Source organism: Balaenoptera acutorostrata, chromosome 6, assembly GCF_949987535.1.
Source record: "Balaenoptera acutorostrata chromosome 6, mBalAcu1.1, whole genome shotgun sequence".
Classification (NCBI taxonomy): domain Eukaryota; kingdom Metazoa; phylum Chordata; class Mammalia; order Artiodactyla; family Balaenopteridae; genus Balaenoptera; species Balaenoptera acutorostrata.
The window spans coordinates 25,139,244-25,165,308 of NC_080069.1; the positions used below are offsets into that span (position 1 = coordinate 25,139,244).

A 26,065-nucleotide genomic window follows, 5' to 3' on the forward strand; every position below is an offset into this window, starting at 1 on the left:
GCTTGAAACAAATGAAAAAACAGGAAGCTGCAGCAGAGAAAAGGAAGATACAAAGAAGAATCCTGTGGGGATATTAGAACTAAAAAGCAAAATAGTCAAAAGAAAAAGCATAGTGGATGAATTCAGCAGCAGAATGGAGAGAGGAAAGAATCAGTGAGCTGAAAGATGTAACAGTAGAAATCAAGTCAATGTAAATCGCAGAGAGAAAGTAGACTAGAAAGGAAAGAACAGTCTCAGGGACCTGTGAGACTACAGTAAAATATGCAACATTCAAGTCTGTAGAGTTCTAAAGAACAGAATGAGGGTGGGACTAAAAAGGTACTTAAAGAAATAATGGCTGAAAACCTATAGATTAAAGAAGAGGCGTAAAACTATAGATTAAAGAAGCTGAGCAAAATTCTTGCAGGTAAACCCAAACAAATAAATGCCAATTCAATTATAGTCAAACTTCTGAAAACTAATGACAAAGAAAAAAATCTTGAAATCAGCACAAGAAAAATGACACCTTACATGTAAGAGAAAAGCAATTTGAGTGACAGTAGATTTCTCATCAGAAACCATGAACACCAGAAAAAAGTGTCCCAATGTATTTCAAATGCTGAAAAAAAAAGACCTGGCAACCAAGAATCCAAAACTAGCAAAAATATCCTTTAGGAATGAGGGGGAGAAGACATTCTCAGTTGAAAAAAAAACTAAGAGACTCTGTCCCAAGCTGACTTCCCCTAGAGGAATGGCTAGAGAAAGCTCTCCACATAGAAAAAATAAATAAATAAAAGAATCTTAGATTATCAGGAAGGAAGAAAGAATACTGTAAAAAGTATGAACAAACACACTAGGCTTTTCTTCCCCTCTTGAGTTTTCTAAGTCATTGTGGATGGTTAAAGTAAAAATTATAACACTATCTGATGTGGTTCTCAAAGTGTTTACAGGAAATACTTAAAACGACTGTATTATAAATAAGGAGAGTAAGGGGATGTAAAAGAAGATAAAGGATTCTATAACTGAACTGGTAAAATAACACCAGTAGAATGTGATAACTTATGCGTACATACAACATCATACTTACAGCAATGACTAAAAAACTATACAAAGGGAAACACTTGAAAACAAATAAATAAAATAAATAAGATAAATAAAAATGGAACTCCAAAACTCATTCAATTAACCCTGAGAAAGGCAGGAAAAAGAAAAAAGAAAACAAAAAACAGAGAGAACAAATAAGAAACAAAAAATAAAAATTGGGAGGTTAAGATCCCATATATCAATAATTACATTAAATGTAAATGGCTAAAATATACAATTTAAAGACAGAGTGGCAGAGTGGATTAAACATGCTGCCTATAAGAAATTCACTTCAAATGTAATGAGATGGGTAGTAAGGGAAAGTGTGTGTGTAGGGCGCACTGAGGGCGCACATGTAGTTATATATATATATATATATATATATATATATATATATATATATATAGTTATATGCTATATATATGTATGTATGTTATATACAATAACATAGGTAGTAAGGGTATACATATATATTACATACAATAAACACATGCAAACATTCAAAAGGGAAAGCAGAGTGCCTATGTTAATATCTGATAAAGTAGACTTTGGAACAAAGAAAATTACCAGAGACAGAGAAGGATGTTATATAATGATAAAAAGACTCAATTAACCAGGAAAACTTATCCTAAATATGCACCAAATAACAGAGCTACAAAAGATAAGACACAAAAACTGATAAAAGTGAAAGAAGAAACTGACAAATTACAACAACTGACAGAACTACCAAACAGAAAATCAGCAAGGATATAGAACTCAATAACACCATCAACTAGGAAGATCTAATTGTCGTTTATAGAACACTCCATTCAGCAGAATATTTTTTTTCTATTTAATGATAATGACAAAAAAAAAATTTCTCTCAAAAGGTAAATAAAGTTTCATATGTAAATTGCTTTTTGTCTCACTAAAACTTTTATATAAGTATACCTTAGGAAGTTGACATGCAAAACTAGCACTCTCTCTTACTGGATTAAAGGATAGAAGTGGCAAATGAACAATTTGTATGTTTTTTCTGGTTTTTAATTTGCATATCAGTGACTTTTAAAAAATAATGATCAGTGTAACATTTGATCATTGAATACTATTATATGAAAAACAGAAATGTATAAAGAAGGAAATTAATCACATGTGTCCTATCATGGAGTGATACCTTCTCACTGGTGTCCTCACGTGGCCTTTTCTCTGTATTTGCCAGAATATTCTTTCTTAAGTGACTATGGAACATATTCCAAGATAGACCACATCATGAGCCATAAAACAAACTGTAACAAATTAAAAATTTCCAAATGCTTGGAAACTAAACAACACACTTCTACATAACTCATGGGTCAAAGAGAAATAAAACACAAAAATGAACTAAACGAAAATGAAAATAAACGCATCAAAATTTGTGGAACACAACTATAGCAGTGATGACAGGGAAATTCATAGCACTAATACATTAGAAATGAGGAAAAGTCTCAAATCAGTAATTGAAGTTCTCACCTCAAGAACCTAGAAAGAGCAAACTAAACTGCAAATGAGCAGAAGGCAGGAAATAATACCAGAAATCAGTAGAAATGAAAACAAAAATACAACGTAGAAAAATCTATGAAACAAGGAGCTGATTCTTTGAAAAGATCAATAAAATTGACAAATCTCTAGCAAAAATGACAAAAAAGAGAGCAGACAGAAATTACCAGTTAGGAAGGAAACAGGGATCTGCAGACATTAGAAGGATAGTACGGGAATATCACAAACAATGCTACACATACAAATTTGACGATTTAGAAGAAATGGACCAACTCCTTGAAAAACACAAACTACTTCAACTCACTCAATATTTGAATAGCCTTACAAGTACTAAGGAAATTAAATTCATAGTAAAAATACTTCCAAAAAAAAAAAAAATCTCGAGGTCCAGCTGTTTTTACTGGAGAACTCTACCAAACATTTAAAGAATTAACAACAGTTTTATACAGTTTCTCCAGAAAATAAAAGAGGGAACACTTTCAAATTGACTTTATGAAGTATTACCCTGATGCCAAGACCAAAGCCTAAAAACAGTAAGTATGGTAGCATCAGGGAAATATAGACTAAAACTACAATGAGATATCTGTACACACCTATGAGTATGGCTAAAAAAAAAAAAAAAAAAGCAACAACACCAAATGCTCCTGAGGATGTTGGAGAAACTAGATCACTTATACACTGTTCATGGAAATGTAAAATAATACAGCCACTCTGGAAAAGTTTGGCAATTTCTTAAAAAACTTAACGCACAATACTTTATGACCAGCAACTGCATTCCTTGGCATATACCTCAAAGAAATGAAAACTTATGTTCACAGAAAAAGCTATACATGAATATTTACAGCACCTTTATTTGTAATAGCCCCAAACTAGAAACAACTCTGATATCCTTAATAGGTGAATGGTTCAACAAACTGTGGTGTATCCATACCATGGAATATGACTCAGCAATCAAAAGGCACAAACTCGTGATTCACATAACAACCCTGGAGAATCTCCAAATAATTAATGCTGAATGAGAAAAGCCAATCCTCAAATGTTTTACCTACTGTATGACTCACATTTGTACATTTTTTTTTTTAATCTATTTATTTATTTTTGGCTGTGTTGGGTCTTTGTTGCTGTGCACGGGCTTTCTCTAGTTGGCGGCGAGCGGGGGCTACTCTTCATTGCGGTGCGCAGGCTTCTCATTGCGGTGGCTTCTCTTGTTGCAGAGCACAGGCTCTAGGCATGCGGGCTTCAGTAGTTGTGGCTCGCGGGCTATAGAGCGCAGGCTCAGTAGTTGTGGCGCACGGGCTTAGTTGCTCCGTGGCATGTGGGATCTTCCCGGACCAGGGCTCGAACCCGTGTCCCCTGCATTGGCAGGCGGATTCACAACCACTGCGCCAACAGGGAAGTCCCTGTACAACAATCTTGAAATCATGAAATTACAGAAATGGAGAACAGATTAGTGGTTGCCAGGGGCTAAAGAGTGGGTAGGGTAGAAGGGATATGGGTGTGGCAACAAGAGGGATTATCTTGACTTTATCAATGTCAACATCCCACTTTTCAAACTGTATTACAGTTTTGCAAGAGGTGACCATTGGGGAAGACTGGGTAAAGGGCACATAAAATCTCTGTATTATTTCTTCCAAGTGTATGTGAATCCACAATTATCTCAATATAAAACATTTCATTAGAAAAGGGTACACAAAGTAATATACAGACAGAGTGACAAGGAAAGACTTAGGTATATAAACAACCATTGTTCTGAGACCTACTGGCAAAGCATTATCACTGTTTACTAGAAAAGAAAGAAAATAAAACATCGAACATATTGTCTATGCCTAATGAATTTATCAAAAACAATTTGTCAAATAATTTACTAAACACCATTTTTACCTCTAGTGTTCCTACTTTCAAATGAATTTCAGGTGGAATATTTAAAATTATGTATAAGGGAATAATTAAGTTGTCTAATGACTCATTAGAAACTGAAGTTCTAAGACACCAGGCATAAGATTTGAAAGTGAGTTTAGACTAGGTTTCCTAGCAGTGAAAACCAAAAGGACAATATAGTATTTATTATCTGACAAAGGAAGCATACAAGTTCAACTGTAACTGTAAACTTCTTCTGGACTTTAAACTCAAAAAGGAATTTATGGTGGGGGCTTGTATAAAGCGATATTGGCTGACACTGTGTTGTAGTTGTCTGCAACTATGCTTTATTAAAAACCTAGAATCACTGTTTAAATCACTGGCTCTCAAATTTGTGATGAGTCTTTATTATTACTGATTTTTTAAACTATGTGCAAGAAATTAATAGAAACATTCATTTTCATGGTCACATTGGGAAACAATTCTACTCAGGCCCAGGCCATGTGCTGGAGTGCTCCCAGGTAACTGTCACAGGGCTGTGGGGAAGAATGGGACACAAGCGTGCTGAAAACCCCCAGGAAGAGCCAGCCCTGCAGCGTGTGCTTGAGCTTGTTGCACTACAGGTGCTCCGACAGTGAGTGAGAAGCAGCAGGATGGTACAGGGACTGAGGTGAGCCGGGCTCTGAAGTCCAGTCACTTGGACCCCTCTTTTGCGCTCCAGCCTCCATTCATTCTCTTACTGAAGGTATTTACTGAGCACCACTAAATGGCACATGCTATCCTAGGCAACGGGCTGGTATGAACTGTTGAAAGTGGTGTAAAAGAGTACAGTGAGCGTGAGGCAAGCTGAGCCAAGAGCAGACGGTGCGGGCGCCCATGAGCACACACGCACACACCTGCATATGTAAGTTAAGGGAGGCTTGAGAAACAGTGATTCTGACAGGCACGTAAATGCCTGCGTGGTCATGGATTCACAAGGATACCAAACTCCTCTGGCTGTAAAATTTTCTCCACATGCAGCAAGGGGTCTTGACCTGGTCTGAGAGCTTGGGGAAGGCTTTCCTGCAGAGGTGGTACATGTGCAGGATGAGCAGGAATTAAGTAGGAGATGAGAGGAGGAACAACGTTCTAGGCGTAGGGACTTAGGGTCTTAGCACGTGCAAAGGCCTTGAGGGGAAACTAGCATATAAGGCTGGTAAGGCTACACAGCATGACCACCTAAGGGGAAATGGTAGAAAATGGGCCTAAAACAGTAGTCTAGAATGTACAAGATCATAATAAGAACTTGGATATTTATTTTAGGAACAATGGAAGCTCTTAAATGGAGTGTCTGGCTATGGTGTCAAAAAGGAAAAGAGGAAACAAAAGTCACTCTGAGACCTAAATGAAGAGAGTCATTTAATTGTCCACTCAAAAGATAACAGAGGCTCGGGCTAGTGGCAGGTGCTCCTGACGGGTATAACCAGCTGCCTGGGCTATGCCAGCCCTCACTCTACTCCTCTCTGCTCTTCCCCTCCACAGTAAAAAGCAACACCATACATTTAGTGCACATGTATGCAAGTGTGTAATTTGTTCCTGGAAAGTTAAGGAAGTCTGCAACTCATGACTTCTATATTCTTAACAAGCCATGAAGCAAGATCAGCAGAGACCAAGAGTTGCAGCGAGGGTACTGAGAAGTGGAGTGACTTTATCAGGTAGTATGAGTGGCTATGTGGGCTACGACCATGGACTCACAAGGACACCACACTGTCGCAGAGCTGCACAGGGAAAACAGAGGGCTGGTCCGCTCCTACATAAGTTTGGTCTTCTCAACATCAATAAATAAAATCATAATGGCAGATAACAAAGTACCGACACCTTAAGGCATCCTTCCAGTGGAGGTCTCACTAGTTCTGCAGAACTACTTGGCTGGGTGACTATATATTTCTTTAAAAATGAAAAAAAAAAAAAATCAATATTATTTTAGGCAGATGACCTCTAACAAAGGAATTCTCTAGGAGGGCCAATATTATTTCCAAAGGAATTCTGATAAGAAATGTCAGTAAAGATTACTTACACAAACACAATGTCCCCTCTCTTAGAGTAAGCAGGAATAGCACTGGCTATGGTGGCAAATCCATATGAGTATATAATGGCTTCTTCTGTCTTCATAAATTTTGCCAGGCGGTCTTCCAAATCCAAGTGCACATCTAGTTCAAGAGTACAAAGTTAAATGGTTAAACTGTCTCATAATTCTTTTTCTTTGACTAAAGAATAAATAAAATAACATAAGCAGTTTAGCTATTAATACTGTCACCTTGTGGTCAAAATGTAATTGTTCTGAAGTTACAAGTCATACAATATCTACTAAGATAATTCTGGGCCAAAACTGTTTCTATACTCTGTGAGCTGAATCAGCTACTCATTTGTCTATAAATATGTGACTGGGACAGCTCTGACTCTAGGTTTTGCTTTTATATCACTCTAGCAATAAGAATTCAAGGTCCAGTGACCTTGCCTGCTTTAACTTCCCTCAACCAACAATGCCAAGACTTTACCAATGTACGACATTAACTTATTAACGCCGTTTTGCATTTTAGGAGAAGTGACCAAACCAGGCATGAAGACAACTGTCAACCAGCTTTTAAAAGGAAAAGAAAGAAAAAAGAAAAGTAGTTAAGTTAAAAAGAACCCCACATACTCTGCATCAAGAGACAGGAACTTTTTCAGTTGTGGTGGTCACTCCTCTAACAGTTTGTGTCAGCACTTAGTTGTGGCACCTGCCATCACTCTGCAGTACTGAGTTTCTGTCTAAATTTCTTTTGAAGTGTACTGGTGAATTCAAACGTATAGTACAAAGAGAAATATGGTCCTTTTATGGAAGCAGCTTAAGAAGAATGTTGATGTAATTATAGGGATAAACTGTAATTATTAAACTGGTATTTTTTTTTCTCTCTTACATCATCGTTCCATATAGCCTTTCACCTTCCCAGGCTAAGCCATGAGGCTTCACACCCTGGGATGGAGGGACCAGCGATGTCTAAAATAAATAGTGTACCAGCTGGCTGTGAACTAGAAAACTTCCAAGTGTCTTAAAATGAGGCAGAGAAAATTTTTTTAAACTTTCTTTAGCTCTTTTAACTACAGCAGGACCCAAGTCTGGAGAACGAGATCAGAGTTTTACCACATGCTCTGCGCAAAGAGAACTCAGAAGTTGATACAGGAAGGATGCAGCCAAGCCCCTCCAGCCTTGGAGCTTCATGGGAGAAACGAGGAACTCTGAGGAGTAAAGGCAGACTTTCAGAGCCACGGCATGTCCACTGAGGGGAACTCAGAAGTGTAGGCAGTGGCAGGGGGACCCAGACGTTCCCCAGTGAGGGGCGGTGGAGAGGGCTGATGGCCCGGCAGAGCCCTCCGGCTCAGATGTCGAGGACCTGTGGCTGGGAGCCTCGCTCCAGGAGACCCCTTCAGCATCAGCCTTCCCTCCAAGTATGCCCCTCCCTACCAGAGACATTCCTGGTGAGAAGGGGGAGAGGGAAAAGACCTGCAGGACTGAGATATACAAAAGAAACAACTTCACCCAGCTGGATACAAGGCTGGACACTGAGTGGACTAAATATTTCCAACAGAGACCTGGTTAGCTGTTAAGTGTGAGATTTCCACCAACTTCCAGGGAGGAACAAGTGAGTAAGGTCAGCTCAGCAACAGGAATAAACAACTTTTTAGAACATTTGAATAAAGTGTCTAAAATCTGTAAACCCACTCACTGATTTATCAGAGGCAAGTTAATCTTACTGTGATGCTTTTTAACTAGTAAAAGACAAAATTAAGAATTATAAAAGATACAACTTCACAAAGGACTAAATTTTAATAAGTAGTTAAATGAGGGCTGTCCAACAATCTCATTCAATTGTTAATCAAACATTTAGTAAGTATCACATAAAAATACTCTGATAAGCACTGGATCAAAGAGAAATATAGGGTTTCTGCCACTTGACAAAGTGAGACAGCTAAGAGAAGCATCTGGCAGCTGTCAATGGAGAACTCGGAGCCCAGAGGGCAGATACAAGGCTAAGCTGTGCCTTCTCTCCCCTGGTCTGAAGCACTTGGGTCCCTTCTACACTCAGAACTACAACACATTCACAGTGGCTTCCGACTAAAGGCGCAGAGGTCCCTCGATTGTGAACCAAAGGCTGCTGGGGTGGGCGCCAGCTACTGAGTGAGAGATGAGACGACACAGAGGGTCCGAACGACACCTCAGTTTGATGGCAAGAGAGGTATAGTGAGGAATTAGAAAATTTAGCAGCAATATCCAAATAATAAAATAAACTGAAGACCACTTCACTTGTAGACTTCTTAAAGGATGATATAGAATTGTGAAAATGAACTATTTATCCCATTCCAATTTATCCCATCAAGTAATGATAAACAACTAGGCATGCTTCTTCCCATTTATAAGTTAAAATGTATACCAACATAGCTTATTGCATAAAAAACACATGAAATACCATTTGATTTCCATTACCAATCAGGTAGTCGTTTTTATAGAAGTGACACTTTCATTAGAGCAACACTAAATAAATATGAGATTTCACAGTAACGTGTAGAAGAATGCATCCCGGTTGATCAAAATGGCACCAAAAGAGTGCTTAGCTCTTCAAGCATCAAATCTGTGACATCAACACCACCAAGTCTGAAGACTTGATCCTGCTCCTGACTGCCCGCCCTTCCACGAGATATGCTGCCAGGGAAGTGTTGCAGGCAAAGTCTGGCAAGAACGAGGAAAGCAGCAAAGCACCAGAGAACCAGCTACGTCCATGCAGCTGAGCACGGGCGTGTCTCAGGCATGTCTTCCTTTCCTCTTTGTTAGTGCTCTCTGAGCACCCTGCCCACAGATAGGTCCCCACCACTCTGCTGCCTCTCACTTCTGATGAGACAGGAGGCCAGGTCCCCCATAGGAGGCCTCCTTCAAATTACAATGCTGCCTCTGAACTGGGAATTATCTATCCCAAATCTCAACAATTTAGCTAGCAGATGGACAACCCAAGCCACAGTGAATTGCTCTCATTCAGTATCTCCATTTTAAAAAGAAAAAAAACATGCTATGGATACAGACAAACTGTTTTTGCCAACTACAAAAAAGGATTTTAAATCATTCTGTAGCTCTAAATGACTCTCCTCATTGATTAGCAATAAAACAGTAAAACAATCTTGGCTTTGTTTTAGGGCTTTAGAGTTAGCTACCCAGTTGATAAAAATTATGTTAGTATTCTCATTATACATACTCATAGCCATTTTTATGTCATTGCCATAAAGTGGTAAGAAGAATCCCTCTACAATAAATCAATGACTTACTGGTTCTTGCCTAGTCCCAAAAGTTTAAAAAAGATGGGCCTTTCCTCCTCCTATCTAAAGACACTGGGTTTTAGCTGATGTCAGCCTTGCAAAGCAGGTTTTGTGACAGGTAAACACGGACAGTTGCATAACTTCTTTTGATGTCTGATAGCTACTCTGCAAGGAAGAAACTCTTAACCCAAGGGCGGGGGAGGCAGCAAACAGAAAAACTACCAGGGCATGTTCTTTAACTTTGGATGCCTATCTTCTGTGTGTATGATCCATTTCAACAATTAGTGCCACAGATTTGCATGCGTCATTCTCTCATTCACTGTTAGGAACCAATATGGTAGGCAAGAGGCCACGGAGGAAGGTGACCAGAAAGCCTCTGTGTCTTCTCAGCACTTGCTGCCCTTTCTGGCACCTGCTCCCTCACCAGAACGTAACAGATGGGAGGCAAGGCCAGGGCAGGATGCCCCACACCAAACACAAGGCCTGGCCATGGCAGTCATCACAGGGGGTTCAGATCTGGGCTCCCTCATTGCCAGGTGTGAACCATGGACAGGCCCAAAACTGCTCTGTGCCTCTCAGGTCCTTCCCCTGTCAAATGGTTAACAGTTCTACCTGCCTCAAAGGATTGTTAGGAGAACCGCAAGAGAATGCTTATAAAACACTCAGAACGATGTCTGGCATCGAAAAAGCAACATGCTGGTGTTTGTTCAATTAACTCAATATTTGTAGAATAAAAAAAAGTAATCTTTTAGAAGGAAAAAAGGTACGCTATCTGCTAATTAAGTTATCCAAATCCTGGATATTTAAGGACGATCTTATATTAAAGCCACTTGTTCAAGTTCCTATTTATCAGAATAAAAGGAGGTGTTATGGCCTTCTTGATTGTTTTTCAGAGGAAAGACTATGAAATACCCAACTTTAGAACAGTTTAAAAACAACCAACTATATTTTCTCTTAAAATCTCCATATTTTTGTGTTACATACTTTTTTTAAATCCTTTGAGACTTGGACAATTTTCTTAAAAGTACAAATATCACCTATGTACTCATTAGAACATTAAAAACAGTGCTGAATGTTTTCCAGAATGTTTTCACATACGGTATCTTATGTGATTCTTACCAAAATGTTCTAAGTTGTGCAACTAAGATCATTCCCTGCCTACACTGCGAAAACTACAATTCCATGACTGGTAGGAAGAAGTGGCAGATCTAGGAATTTTATGACCAAATGCCCTTCCTACTAAAACATGTAGTCATGGTCCTACAACAGAGAGAAAATATTTTTTAAAATAAACAAATGAACAATTGTTTACTATTGGCTCTAGAACACAATTACATGCCACTATCTCTCACCATGAAACTCTGCCACTAATTGTCTTTTGATTTAGTTTAAGACCAAAGAGTCAAGTAGGCATCATGTATGCAAAGCAGATCCCAGGCACAGGGATAAACCACATGTAAATGAGATCTGAATGCATTACAAACAAAACAATCAGAGAGGTTCAACAAGAGAAACTATCAAAGTGCATAGGGGCCCCATTAGCCTTAGAGGAAAGGAAGGCTCCACAACCTGATAAAATCACTTGACTGATTCTAAACTACACATTAAAACAATAAGATGAGAAGGTGGAAAACTTCGGATCCACACGGTCCTCACAAGACTATTTTAAGAACCTGCTGGGCCTTCAGGAGGCAGGAGAACATTTAGCCTAAGAAACTAGAAGAATTTTAATTCAACTGTCAATTTTCTTTTTCTGTGTTAATCATCTAGTATCATCTATTATGTTACTATGAAATAATAAACAGAAAATGTTTTAATAAGGAAATTTACTTTTCCAATAAGTGATTTTCATTCACTATCTGAAAAGTTGAGAAAAGAGCTAAAAGAGGGAGCATTTTCATCACTGAAAACAGATGCCTGAGTGATATTAGTACTTCCAGGAAAAGAAAAAGCCAAAATCAAAAGCAACCTTTTGGTTGGGCCTGGGAAAGAGACCCTAGCCTCACATGTAAGCTACTAAAATGAGAGGAAAGGGAAGTTCACTTCTGCTTTAATGCTCAGTACAAAGGGCAAACGTACCCTAAATATTCAGAATAATTGAATTATAGAGGGTATTTTATTTTTTTATTTTTAAAATAAATTTATTTATTTATTTTTGGCTGTGTTGGGTCTTCGTTGCTGTGCGCAGGCTTTCTCTAGTTGTGGCGAGTGGGGGCTACTCTTTGTTGCAGAGCACAGGCTCTAGGCACGCGGGCTTCAGTAGTTGTGGTGCACGGGCTTCAGTAGTCATGGCACACAGGCTTAGTTGCTCCGTGGCATGTGGGATCTTCCTGGACCAGGGCTCGAACCTGTGTCCCCTGCATTGGCAGGCGGATTCTTAACCACTGTGCCACCAGGGAAGTCCCAAGGGTATTTTAGAGATTTAAAATATAGCCTTAGCTGACCTCAAGTAGCTTCTTGAACTTATCTAACACTGAAATTTCAAGGTAATTTAACACAACTACAGTAATTTAAGTGATTAGTTCCAGAATAAGGAAAAACACAGAAAATACCCTGTTGGAAAACCAAGTAAAAATACATACAATATACACATAAAGAAAGGAAAAAAGATGATAAGCAAGCATGGGCAACTGCTGAAAAGGAACAAAACAAGTTTACAGGAAGGACAATGTACTCAAAAAACAATACACATTACTCCAAGCTGTAGGTTTGGTGTCTTATTACAAAACCATCACACTGCCAATTAACCTTCAACCTTTGTCCAGATACCACAGTCTGTTTGAACCTTCTACTACATTAGGATAAGGATGACACAGTGACCAATAAGTAGTTCAGAGTAGCTAATACACAATTATGTGTTCATTATATTGACTCTGGTGGCCTATTCAGACACTTGAAAGATGAAATCCAATTTAAATTTAAAACGCACTTGAACAGCACACCACACGTATGTGGTATGCTACCATTTTTGTAAAACGGGGGGGAAAATGTATGGAAGTGGTTTGCACACACTGAAAAAAGCCTGGAAGAATGAACAAGAAACTACTGATAGCAGCTGGCTTTTTTGGGGGTGGAATGGCAGTGGGGAGAAGACTTCACTATCTCTTTAAATCTTTGAGGTTTATATCATGGATTGAATTATTCAATCAAGAAAATTAATTTAGGATGGATCAAGAGGGTTTTATGAAAAGTGAAATAAGTTGGACAGAGAAAGACAAATAGCATATGATCTCACTAATATGTGGAATCTAAAAAACAAAACAAACAAAATAAAACAAAATGAAAACAGACTCATAGAAACACAGAACAAAGGGGTGGTTGCCAGAGGGAAAGGGGATCAGGGGTGGGGAAAATTAGGTGTAGGGGATTAAGAGGTACAAAGCTCCAGTTATAAAATAAATAAGCAATGGTGATGTAACATACAGCATAAGGAATATGGCCAAAAATATTGTAATAACTTTGGGGACAGACAGTTACTAGACTTACCATGGTGATCATTTCATAATGCATGCATGTCAAATCACTATATAGTATACCTGAAACTAACATAATATTGTATGTCAACTATATTTAACTTAAAAAATTTTTAAATCATTAATTTAACGACCCCCCTCCCCAAGTTTAGAGGCACACAGCATCCTATTACACGTATTTCAGGTGACCCAAATGAAAAATTGACTGGGCAATTAAAACAACATATTTCCATAGCTCTGGGAAAACTGGTCTTGAAGATTTGAAACTTTTTTTCCACTAAATTTAGCAATAAATCTCTTATCGGTCTTCTCAGATTTAACTCCCGAGCAAGAGCCAAGGCCACACATGCAAATAAAATCTACTAGAAAGAGAGGCTTTCAAGAAAAAATTTCTTTACCCCGCAAGCAGATCATGGAAAGAAAGCCTTGTCGATCAGATTACAACAAACAACCCTGTAAAAAAAATGCCTTTTCTGGTTTTCTAATTCTTATGAAGGAAATAATACCCTACCAATAAAAAGCAGGCAAACAAATCATGTTTGCACTAGGCTAGAGGAAAGAGGGAGCCTCTGATCTGAGCTCTTTTAAGTCTTTGAGCTTGCCATTAATATTGCAAATCAGAATACTTATTTTCTAGTTTTAGGGCTGAAATTAATTAGCTATGTGACCATGAGGAAGTCACTTAACCTCTCTGAGCTTTCTATTCTTCTGACTAGCTGGGATGCTGGAATACAAGATTTTAAAGATCCTTTCCAGCTGTAGGATTCTTGGACACCAACTCCCATCATCTGTTTCCAATAAAAATAATTTAACCACTAAATTAGCTAAGGGATAAAGAAAGGTGCTCCCTTAAATAAAAACATCTTAACTGTTAAAGTGAAAACAACAAAGACCCAGAAATGAAAATAAGTAGAGAAGACAAAAGAGACTTCCCTGGCCCCATTGTCCCTACCCTCTGACATTTTGTAAACCAGAATGTTATTTCCAGTAATACACTCATTTGGAAAATTATTTAACAACATTTTTGAAATTTTCAGAAGCAAAGAACAATATACGTTTAATAAAAAACCACCATAAAAATTCCAGGGTCTTCTTTGATGACTCTGATTTAGGGAGTTCATAGTGTTTGAAATCACACTCTCATCCTAATATGTAGTTAGCCCATCTCCAGGTCATTCACACACAAGGAAATCAATGATCCTTTGTCTTCATTCCAGAAAGAAAAGGGCTACACAGTGTATGACCTGCCCCATCCCCCAAATCCGTTCTCACTTTCCTCCCGGCACGTGGTGGCCGCCCAGCTAGAGCAACTTTCCAGCCCCTCTGCTGGGAGACGTGACCTGGGTTATGTTCTCACCAACAGAATGTGGGCAGAATGATGAGCAACCCCACCCGCCCACCTGAACAGGTACCCATGCCCTGCACGCCTGCTCCCCCATACTCATCACCTGGCTTCGGCCACACAGACAAAGATGGTGCCCTCAGGCCTAGAGCAACGAGACAGGGAGAATCTGGGCTCCTGCACGACTACCAAGAGCAGAGCCACTCACAGCCGGACGCCTCCCCTTACAACTGTCATGCCCGGCAGAAACAGTTTCCTCACACCACTGTCTCCTGGGGCAAATGCAGCAAGAGCTCGGGCTTCGCCCTACTGAGACAGTGTGCCTTAGGTACCTATGGCTCTTCTCCACAGGGACAGTCAGCCCCAGACCAGTGCAGCTCCTACCAATGATCTCAAACACAAAATCTAGAAAGTTCGCCAGCTTATTACCACAACTCATTAAGGGTACCTTTTCCAAGGAGTTCTGAAATCAAACTGAATCTTAATTCTTGAAAGCAGGAGTCTGAAAAATATGACAGAAAACATACCAAATGTGCCCTAAAATCCTCTAGGTCCACAAGTTCCCACACCACACTTCTTTAGAGATGCCAAAGCTGCTGCCTTCGTGAAAGTAAAAAAAAAAAATTAGACTGTAATAATATATCTTCGACAGTTTAAAAATGACATTTCCTATTCTTTAACCCACATAGCTCCCCAGTACCCTGGCTTTCCCTTTCTTAGTACTAAGACCATTCTAACAGGATATAAAGAAAAGAGGGATGGGAAGACTTAGGTATACGACTTAAAACATGGAAAAGTTATATTAGCTTGATCATTAAAACCTGGTTAACTCAATGCATTCGCACTTTCTGGCATTTGTGGGCATAGGTCTTTCCTCAAAAAATGTTTACTGGCCCACAATCCCAACAGGAGATGAAGCAATTTCCTAGATACGTCTCCAACTATTACCTGGGTCTGGTTCATATAGTTCTCTGGTTGTCACCCAACACTAAGCCACATTAGGACACCCTTGCCTCCCTTTGTTGAAAACTAGGTTACAGCTCTGTCACTAAAGAGTCAAGAGTAAGTACTTACACAGCCCTTTCTGATATTCTGCATTTGTCTCTTATTTTATGTCCAGATGCTTATGTCAGTCATGTTATCTGTCCACTTCAGCATATGTGCTACTTACCTTGAGCCTAGGGTTATCCAACAGTCCAAGAAAATTGAATGAGGCAAAGTTTATACATTCTTTTCCATTCACCACAATGTTATGGCTTGGAGGGCTGGGGAAAGAGACAAGAGTGGTATACTTCAGCAGTCATTCTTGTTACAGGACACACATTATCAGCTGTCCAGAAGAGGGAAGGCGACAGGACACCCAAGTGTTGCCATTCTACTCTGTTTGCACTCTAGCCTCCTCTCTCTCTTTTTATTCTTAAGAAGTAGAATTAGACAGTAGCATATTAAAAGTCAGACACTCGGTCATCAGCTCTACTCTTAATAGGTCGCCCCGCACTACTCAGATAAAGAAGTGAGCTAGAAGTCCACGGCGACTAGATTACTGGCACACCGCTGCTTTAGCTCTAAAACTCACTTAAGAAAGAAGCTGCTAAATAAAGTACCTGGAATGAGACACACAGGGAGGAAACATAAAAAGATCAAGATCAAAGGTATGAAGAGGCAGAGCAAGCAACAATCTTACAGTTAAGTGGTTTAAAAATACATGTTACTAGGACGTCCCCGGTGGTCCAGTGGGTAAGACTGCGTTCGCGATGCAGGGGGCCTGGGTTTGATCCCTGGTGGGGAACTAGATCACGCATGCACGCTGCAACTAAGAAGTCTGCATGCAGCAACTAAGAAGTCCGCATGCAGCAACTAAGACCCGGCGTAGCCAAAATAAATAAATAAATAAAAATAAATAAATATTAAAAAAAAAATTACATGTTACCTACAGGAAGCCACCAAAATAAGTAAGCGCTGTTCCCAATTTCTAAAGTTAATGCTGGAATACCATTTAAAAGGAATCCCCCTCATCCAAAAAGGGGGGAAAACAGAGTGGCCAGTTGCATAGGAGAAGCATGGATTGAGTTCAGCTGAGACAAGAGATGGGCTCTTGAGGAGACAACCTATTATGTCCTCTGCTGACAAATACTCTAGCTTTAAGTCATGCTTCAAAAACACTGGCCAAACTATGGGACATGAGCTCTTAAAGGGTTGTGAGATCAATTCACTTAGTCACAGCCAGCCCATTTCACCTAAAGTAAACCATAAGAATAGGACGGAATGGAAATGCACCAACAGGGCCAGGGAAAGGACGGTGGCACGGAACTGTTCTACACACGCATTGCTCTGTGCACTGGGCTGCTCTGTAAAATGCACTGTGGTCAGAAAAGACGGGGGAACACCACTCTCACTGGTATGTTTTAACAGAACTGGTTTTCTATGAGAAAAACAACGAAAGATGCTGGGAAACCAGGGAAGGAAAAGAATGACTACTTGAAGTAAATTCACAAAAGCAGATGAACTCACACAAGACTCGGTGAAAAGAACATGGTTGTGGAGTCAGGCAGATCCCATCAGTATTATGGCTACTGACCACTTCAGAAACTCAGGGATGTTACCTGGCCTGCATAAGCCTCAATTACTTCATCTCTCAACTTGTCATTATAAGAGGTGTTCATTACATATTTTCTTCCTTTTTCCTATTGCTTCAAGAGCTTCTTCTCTTTCAAATAATCCACTGTTATTTAGTTTCCCACTTCCCAGGACTTCTTCAGTTTTGTAAGTCCTCCCTGATGTGGAGGTGTTGGCACCCACAAAAAGATGAAAAAACAAAATATCCACATAGACAAGTCTGTACTAACAGTTGCTGCTGTGAAAGTTGAAGCCATTCTACAAAAACTGTGACACACAGAGAAATCAAACTATCAGGAATAAGTACACCCAAAGCCCCTGACCAGAGTCGATAAGCTGCCAGCATGACGTAGGGATGCAGACACCTTGTTTCTGCCTAGCACATGGGGCAGGAAAGGAGAACAGTTTCCATGAGAAGTGGAAGGCTAACACCTGTGCCCCATGCAGGCTTGCAGCAGCAAGCCAGACAGGGCACTTAACACAGGAATACTGGAGCTGAAGACACTTCAAAGTTGCTCACAGAGGCAAATAAAACCGATACAGAAAGACGTCTCCACAGCAAGGCTTCAGAAGAGTCAAAGGAGGGAAAATAAAACCCTTCCCAGCCAAAACCCACAACCACACTATTAGTGAGAGTCAGTAATTACATAAGTGAACTTAGAAATAGGACAATGGTGCTTTACCAGAAAGAAACAAATACTACAGACCCCCATTAACAACAGGTTTGGCACTTGAGGGAGAACAGACAACCGGACGAATGAAAGAATCCAGAACTCAAGAAAACTGTGTATACAGGAACACCTCAGAGATACTGCGGGGTCAGTTCCAGACCACCGCAATGAAGCAAGTATAGCAATCAAGAGAACCACATGAATTTTTTGGTTTCCCAGTGCATGTAAAAGTTATGTTTACTCCATACTGTAGTCTATTAAGTGTACAGCAGCATTATGTCTAAAAAACAATGTACACACCTTAATTAAAAAATAATGTATTGGGACTTCCCTGGTGGTGTAGTGGTTAAGAATGCACCTGCCAATGAAGAGGACACAGGTTTGATCCCTGGTCGGGGAAGATCCCACATGCCACAGAACAACTAAGCCCGTGCTCCACAATTACTGAGCCTGCGCTCTAGAGGCTTCGAGCCACAACTACTGAGCCCACGCACCGCAACTACTGAAGCTGCACGCTCTAGGGCCCGTGTGCTGCAACTACTGAGCCCACATGCTGCAACTACTGAAGCCTGTGCGCCTAGAGCCCTCAACAAGAGCAGCCACCACAGCAAGAAGCTTGTGCACCACAACGAAGAGTAGTCCCTGCTTGCCACAACTAGAGAAAGCCCGCGTGCACCATCGAAGGCCCAACGCAGCCAAAAATAAATAAATAAATAATAATTTATTGCATTGGGAGTGGCCAAGATGGCAGACTAGGAAGACCCTGAGCTCACCTCCTCCCATGGGCACACCAAAATTACAATTATTTACAGAGCAGCTATCAATGAGAATGACCTGAAGACTAGCAGACAAGATCTTCCACAACTAAAGATATAAAGAAGGAATCACAATGAGATGGGTAGGCGAGGTGCAGACATGGTATAGTCAAGACCGATACCCGCAGGTAGGTGATCCACAAACGGGAGAATAATTACACTTGCAGAAGCCCTTCCCAAGGAGTGAGGGGTCTGAGCCCGACAAGAGCTTCCCCAGCCTGGATGTCCTGCACCAGGAAGATGAACCCCCAGAACATTTGCGTTTTTTTAAAAAATTTATTATTTATTTACTTATTTTATTTATTTTTTGGCTGCACCGGGTCTTAGTTGAGGCATGCAGGATCTTCATTGAGGCATGCGGGATTTTTCGTTGTGGCACGTGGGCTTCTCTCTAGTTGTGGTGTGCAGGTTTTCTCTTCTCTAGTTGTGGCGTGCAGGCTCTGGGGTGTGTGGGCTCTGTAGTTGTGGCGCAGGGGTTCCAGAGCGCGTGGGCTCTGTAGTTGGCAGCACGTGGGCTCTCTGGTTGAGGCACGTGGGCTCGGTGTAGTTGTGGTGCGTGGGCTTAGTTGCAACACTGCATGTGGGATCTTAGTTCCCTGACCAGAGATTGAACCCGGGTCCCCTGCACTGTAAGGTGGATTCGTACTGGACCACCAGGGAAGTCCCAAACATTTGGTTTTGAAGGTCAGTGGAGCTTCCTCTAGGGAGAGCCAGAGTGCTGTGGGAAACAGAGACTGCACACAAAATCTCAAACACTCCAGGACCCAGGGCAGAAGAAGTAATATGAAAGGAGCTACTATGAACTACTTCTATGAACTACTTCATGCACTACTTCTATGAACTACTTCATGCCAATGCATTTGAAAACAAAAGAAGAAATGAACAATTACTAAATGGCAGTAACAAAAACTTACTCAAAAAGGAAATATGAACAGCTTTAAAAACTCACTGAAGGGGCTTCCCTGGTGGCGCAGTGGTTGAGAATCTGCCTGCTAATGCAGGAGACACGGGTTCGAGCCCTGGTCTGGGAAGATCCCACATGCCACGGAGCAGCTGGGCCCGTGAGCCACAGCTGCTGAGCCTGCGCGTCTGGAGCCTGTGCCCCGCAACGGGAGGGGCCGCGATAGTGAAAGGCCCGCGCACCGCGATGAAGAGCGATGAAGAGCGGTCCCCGCACCGCGATGAAGAGTGGCCCCCACTTGCCGCAACTAGAGAAAGCCCTCGCACGAACCGAAGACCCAGCACAGCCAAAAATAAATAAATAAATAAATAAATAAATAAATAAATAAATTAAAAAAAAAAAAAAAAAAAAAACTCACTGAAGACATTAAATTCATGATTAAAAATCTATGCTCAACAGAACAAACACAAATAATGTTGCCCGGAAAACTATAAGACTAATATACGTCTGATACCAAAGCTGGGCCAGCACAGTAAGGGAAAAGAAAAAGACTAAACTCATTTTTCAATACTGATGCTAAAAATACCAAATATTAGCCAAAAAAAAAAAAAAAAAATCCAACAATTAATAAAAATTAACCAAATAGTCACGCTTAAATAGGGTTTATCACTGAGTTGTAAGAGTTCTTTATATATATTTAATATTTTGAATACTAGCCCCTTAACAAATATATGACTTGAAAATATTTTCTTCCATTTTGTGGGGTTTTGTATCATTTCTCTAGTAGTGGACTTTGAAGCACAAATGTTTTTAATTTTAATGAAGTCCAGTTTGTCTATTTTTTCTTTTGCTGCTTGTGCTTCTGTGTGGTATCTAAAAATCTCTGGCCAATCCAAGATTATGAAGATTTACTCTTTTGTTTTCTTTCTTCTAAACTAAGAACTTATAGTTTTTGCTCTTAAATTTAAACCCATGATTAATTTTGAGCTAATTTTTACACATGGTGTGAGGTCAGGGTCCATCATCATTCTTTTACATGTGTATATCCCGTTGTCCCATCACAATCTGTTAAAAAGAGTATTCTTTCCCTACTGAATTGTCTCAGCATTCTGTTGAAAATCAATGGACCATAATTTAAGGTTGTCCACACATTTTTAAGAGTAAGACACTGAAATGCTAATTGCAAGCACTGTGTAAATGGGCTTGGCTTCTTTGTAAATGGTGGGCTTTACTCTATGATAATGAGACACAGACTTGTTTATTCATCTGTGGAGACCCCAAACTCAAACTTTTCTGTTTTTATTCTCTTGACTTTGAGTTTCACCAGAGAGGAATCCTCCAGTGAGGTGTATATGAGGATATAAATCTGGTTGCCAACGTTCTGAAAGCTGAGTTGGAGGAAACGGGATTAGCATCCCATTATTCACTATATACTTGCTTTCTGTTCGAGAATGGCACCCGCCTCCTCACACATTCTTAGGACTTTCAATTGATATTTAGCCTTTCCGGAGAGTAAATCTCCCATCTTTCTGCAAGTCTACAGAGCTGAGATCTGGGGTGAGGATGAGTGGCATGGTTGCTTGCAATTTTTCTCATAAAAATTTATGTATATGCTTAATTAATGTAAAAAACATCGATCAGTACAATTTAATATAGCAATGGATTAGAGGAGAAAAGTCACAACCATCTCAATAAATAAAAAAAAAAAATTAATAAAATTTAACACTGACTTTAAAACTAACAAAAAGTTCCCTTAGCAAACTAGGAAGAGAAAGGAAGGCCTATAACACCATACAGGTTATCCCTTAAAAGCCATCCGGAACAAGATACAGAGGCCCTTGTTACCACTCCTATTCAACACTGCATGGTAGGTATCCTAGCCAATGCAATAACACAGAAACAAGAAGAAAATGATGCCTCATGACAGAAGTGAAAACTCTTTGGAACCCAGAGACGAAGCTATTAAAAGATATGCAATGTTAATTTCCTGGTTGTGATACTGTACTATAGTTAAGCAAGATGTTACCATTGGGGGAAACTGATGAAGGGTATATGAAATCTCTCTGTATTATTTCTTACAACTGCATGTGAATCTACTATTATTTCCAAATAAAAAGTAGGAAAAAAAAAGGTAAGCAAAATCTTTATGAAGAACGTTATGTAACTTCTCTCAGAGACATAAAAGACCTAAGTATACAAGTGACACACAAGGTACGTGGTGAAGAGATTCAGTATTAGCAATATACCAATTCTCTCCAAATTAATCCATAAATTCAATGCATTACTAGTCACAAACCCAAACCCATTTTCTGGTCAAATCTGAGCAGCTAAACCTAAACTCATAGTGAAGAGTCAAGGATAGCCTAGACAATTGTGAAGAACAAGGAGGTGAAGGACTCACTCTAGTCAAGGCCTATTATTAAGCTGTGGTATAAGCGAGGTTCTGGCACAGGGAGAGATAAATATACCAAAAGAATAGAAATAAAGCCAGAAACAGATCCTTTATAAGGGAACTTGACATATGAAAGAAGGGAAATTTCCAATCAGTAGGTAAAAAATGGACTATTCAACTAATAATGTTGGGACAACTACCTGTCATATGGAAAACAGGCAAATTAGACCTTTGTGGTAGGAAGGATTTTATAACCATAACATTAATGATTGGTTAAGTCTGATTTCAGGACAAGTAAAACTTTCATGAGACCAAAGAAATTCGCGAAAGTGAAGAATACAAGCCTCTCTCACATCAGACCAGAAGTAGAAGGACATACTCAGGAGACTATCCTACATCATATTTTTAAATAGAATACTAAACACTTTCATGGCAACAGGCATGCTGTGGCAAAAGTATAAATATAAGCAAAGGAAAAACATCTACCAACTTCAAGATGGTGGTTATCTTGCCTGGGAGGCAAGAGTAAGTGATAGATGGGAAGGGATTTCTTTAGTGATACACTTGACCCCTGAACAACATGGGTTTGAACTGTGCAGGTCCACTTATACACAGATTTTTTCAACAGTAGATACTACTGTACTACATGATCCACAGTTGCTTGAATCCATGGATGTAGAACCACATATCTGGAGGAACTGGGTATCTGGAGGGCTGACTCTAATTTATATGCAGGTTTTTGACTGCCCAGAGGGTCAGGGCCCCTAACCCCCATACTGTTCAAGGGTCAACTGCATTTCTAATGTTTTATTTCTTTTAAAAAATAGATTTAAAGTAAAGAGAGCAAAATGTTAATACCTATTACTTCTGGGTGGTAGATACATATGTGCCTGATATTTTCTGTATACTTAAATTTAAGAAATAAAAATAAAAATAAATAAAACATTGGAAGCCAGGAGGTAGGTAGCATAAGTGAGCTGAAGTTTCATAATTCATATTGTGAAAGTCAACAGGCACTGCCTATCATTAATCAATCAAGAAACAGTAGTGTAAGCATACTGTTAATATCTAGCTATGAAGGTAACCTTCAACAGATCTAAAATCAGAAACAATCCAGGTGGGAAAAAGTAGGAATGCTGTTTTTCATTTTAACTGTCTTCCCATTTGAAATATTACATGTGTGTATTACTTTAAAAAATATATATATATATTTTTTAAAAAGGGACAAACTCAGAAACCCAAATTGGAGACTATTAAAAAGCAGTTTCTGATCTCCAGAAATTTCTAAAAATCTTATTTCAGTTAAAAAAGGAATACTATATAAACCACTGTATACTTTGGTTTCCTACAGGAAACCAAATATAAGCCCTTGACTAGCAAAAACAATTTACCCTGAAACGATGTTGTAGTTGAGAGCAGGATGGTCTTTTCAGACAGGAGGAACAAGAGGTTCTGGTTGCCACTCTTCAATCAATTCTTCCTTTTCCTACAGGAGAAAAGCAGTTAAAATACAGTGCAGTGCTAATTACTGGACAGCAATTCTAGCGGTATCTAAGCTGTTTGTTGTAATGGAACCATCATAATGAACACACTGCTAGACACACACGTCCAGCTGCTGTGCCTGGAAATGACACAGAATCACTATTGAGTTTTGTGCTCTTAACCCCTCACCTCTTTCCTTATCTCAGGCTAAAGGCTCTTTTTCCATGAAGCTTTGTGGCTGACTGGAAATTTCTTAAAAACTGTATTTCTATGTTCAGGATTTTTCACTGTGGGAAGTAGGAAGTATAACTGCTACTGATGATAAAACAAAAAGTCTATAACACAAAGGTGAGAGGCATGACTGCAGGTAAGGGAGCTCAGCCTCTACTGCAAGATATGACAGACAGCCATGCCTTAAGTTCTTACAGGCATGACTGTCACAGGAAGGGATCAACTAGACTACAAAGCACTGTTTCTACAAGCCATTGGCAAGGATTCAGAAGTAACTGAAATATACCAAAAGACTCTCTTATAATAATTATTGTAATAGGATTTAGTTGTTTGGAAATTTCTCATAAAAAACCACTTTATTCCTTTTACCTGTTATTTCATGCATTCCAAGTATTTTGACTATTTTGAGTTTCTTATCCTTTCTTGAACTAGAGAACAATGTAATTTTGAAAATGTAGTCTGGATGTACAGGATGAGATGAGGCACCTGATGAACATGACAGCCACAGTAATTCTTGCCTTACATAGGCCCACTCTCAATACTTCTATTTTCACACTCCTGTTAAATGCTTCTGTGCACTTTTCTCCTAATAGGCAATTCTAGGGCATGGCTAGGAGCATATTCACCTGATGCTCAGGCACTCAAAAATGCTGGCTGAATAAATCAGCCAATAAATTCCTCATCTATTTCTGCCAATGACTGCACAGAACAGCAGCCTGAACAAGCCTGAAGTATGTATCATGCATACTGTCCACTTGCTACCACAGAGACAGATTTGAGAATCAACTCAAGATTGCCTGGTATTCAAGAGTCTCTGCAGGGGACTTCCTTGGTGGTGCAGTGGTTAAGAATCTGCTTGCCAATGCAGGGGATATGGGTTCAAGCCCTGGTCCGGGAAGATTCCACATGCTGCAGAGCAACTAAGCCCGTGCACCACAACTACTGAGGCTGTACCCTATAGCGCGTGAGCCACAGCTACTGAGCCTGCCTGCCACAACTACTGAAGCCCGCACACCTAGAGCCCGTGCTCCGCAACAACGGAAGCCACCATAATGAGAAGCCTGCGCACCTCAACGAAGAGTAGCCCCCGCTCGCTGCAACTAGAGCAAGCCCACGCACAGCAACGAAGACCCAACGCAGCCAAAAATAAAATAAATAAATTAATTAATAATAAAAAAAGAGACTCTGCAGACCTATAAAACTGAGAAGGGCATTTCTTCTTTGCTGCCATAAGTTAAGCTTTAGAAACACTCATATCGTTTTTTTTTCTTCCACAGCTTTTAGGGTAAGATGTCAGTGATTACTGAATCTTGCTCTAGGTAAGTTCTGCTTTTAGAGGGTTATCCTAAAATTATGTTTCAGTATCCTTCTTTTAAAATGCATATTTGTGTGGACTGACTTGTTTAAACTGAAACTAAGAATATTAGCAATGATCAACCCCTTAAAAAGCTGGGCTAGAAATCTATTCCATGGCCTCACGGTCATTCACGTGGAGTTCCTGAATACCAAGGGAAAAGAGCAGCGACAGGGCTTCTGGCCCGGAGAGCCCGATCCTGCTGCGACACCATCAGAGGTGGGTCCTATGGCACACTCGCCTCACACGGTATTCATAAAACACAGGCGGGGCTGCGGATCTACGGTCAAGTTTAGGGCAGTTCTCCAAACAGCAGTTCAGATAGCCACTGTCATATTAAAGGTTACAAGAAATCATGCAATGAGACACCTCTTTAGTCTTCTTTACCCAGGTTTCCAAAACTTATTTGCCCTAAGAACCATCTGCTGCATATCCCTTGTCCCCTAGGGGGGATACTGCCTGACCATCTCATGACAAATATGAATGATCAGGACAGCAGGGGCAGCCAGTGAAACCAGGGAAACAATCGCCACATTGCTGTAATTCCATTCCACTTGCACTTCCTTCTGTGAATGCTCCAGAAGAGAGCTGTGCTCCATCATTGTGCCGCACTCAATGCTGCCTTGTGAACCAAAGTTTCAGGCATTTTTGTGGGAAAACATCTCTCACCGTCTCTGTATCCCTAAGTAGTATTCTGGCACACTGCTACAGAGGCCGGATAAGGAAACAATCCAAGCTACAGAAACCACACTGCAGTCAAAACTGCTCTTCCTCTCACACCTGGGGCACAGTTACTAAGCGTTCCTACCTGCGTGAGAAGGTAGGGGATGCCACAAACCCCTTGGTCCCTCATACTAACAGACTCGAAGTGGGCAGGACTGCAAGTCCTCTCGACACTTCTGCTTCCTAAGGTTTGCCTAGCTTGGGCTGGAGCTGGGTCCCTTACCATACAGAACACATCAAAATTTGATTTGGGGTGGGAAGGTGGAGAGCAGTGGGATGGGGAGGATTCTTTCTAACTCTGAATTT

The 26,065-nt window shown here is 40.1% G+C and overlaps 1 pseudogene; it reads right to left on the reverse strand.

The window, feature by feature from the left end:
• Positions 1-26,065, reverse strand: part of LOC130708334 (serine palmitoyltransferase 1-like) — a 52,549-nt pseudogene that overhangs the window by 14,612 nt on the left and 11,872 nt on the right.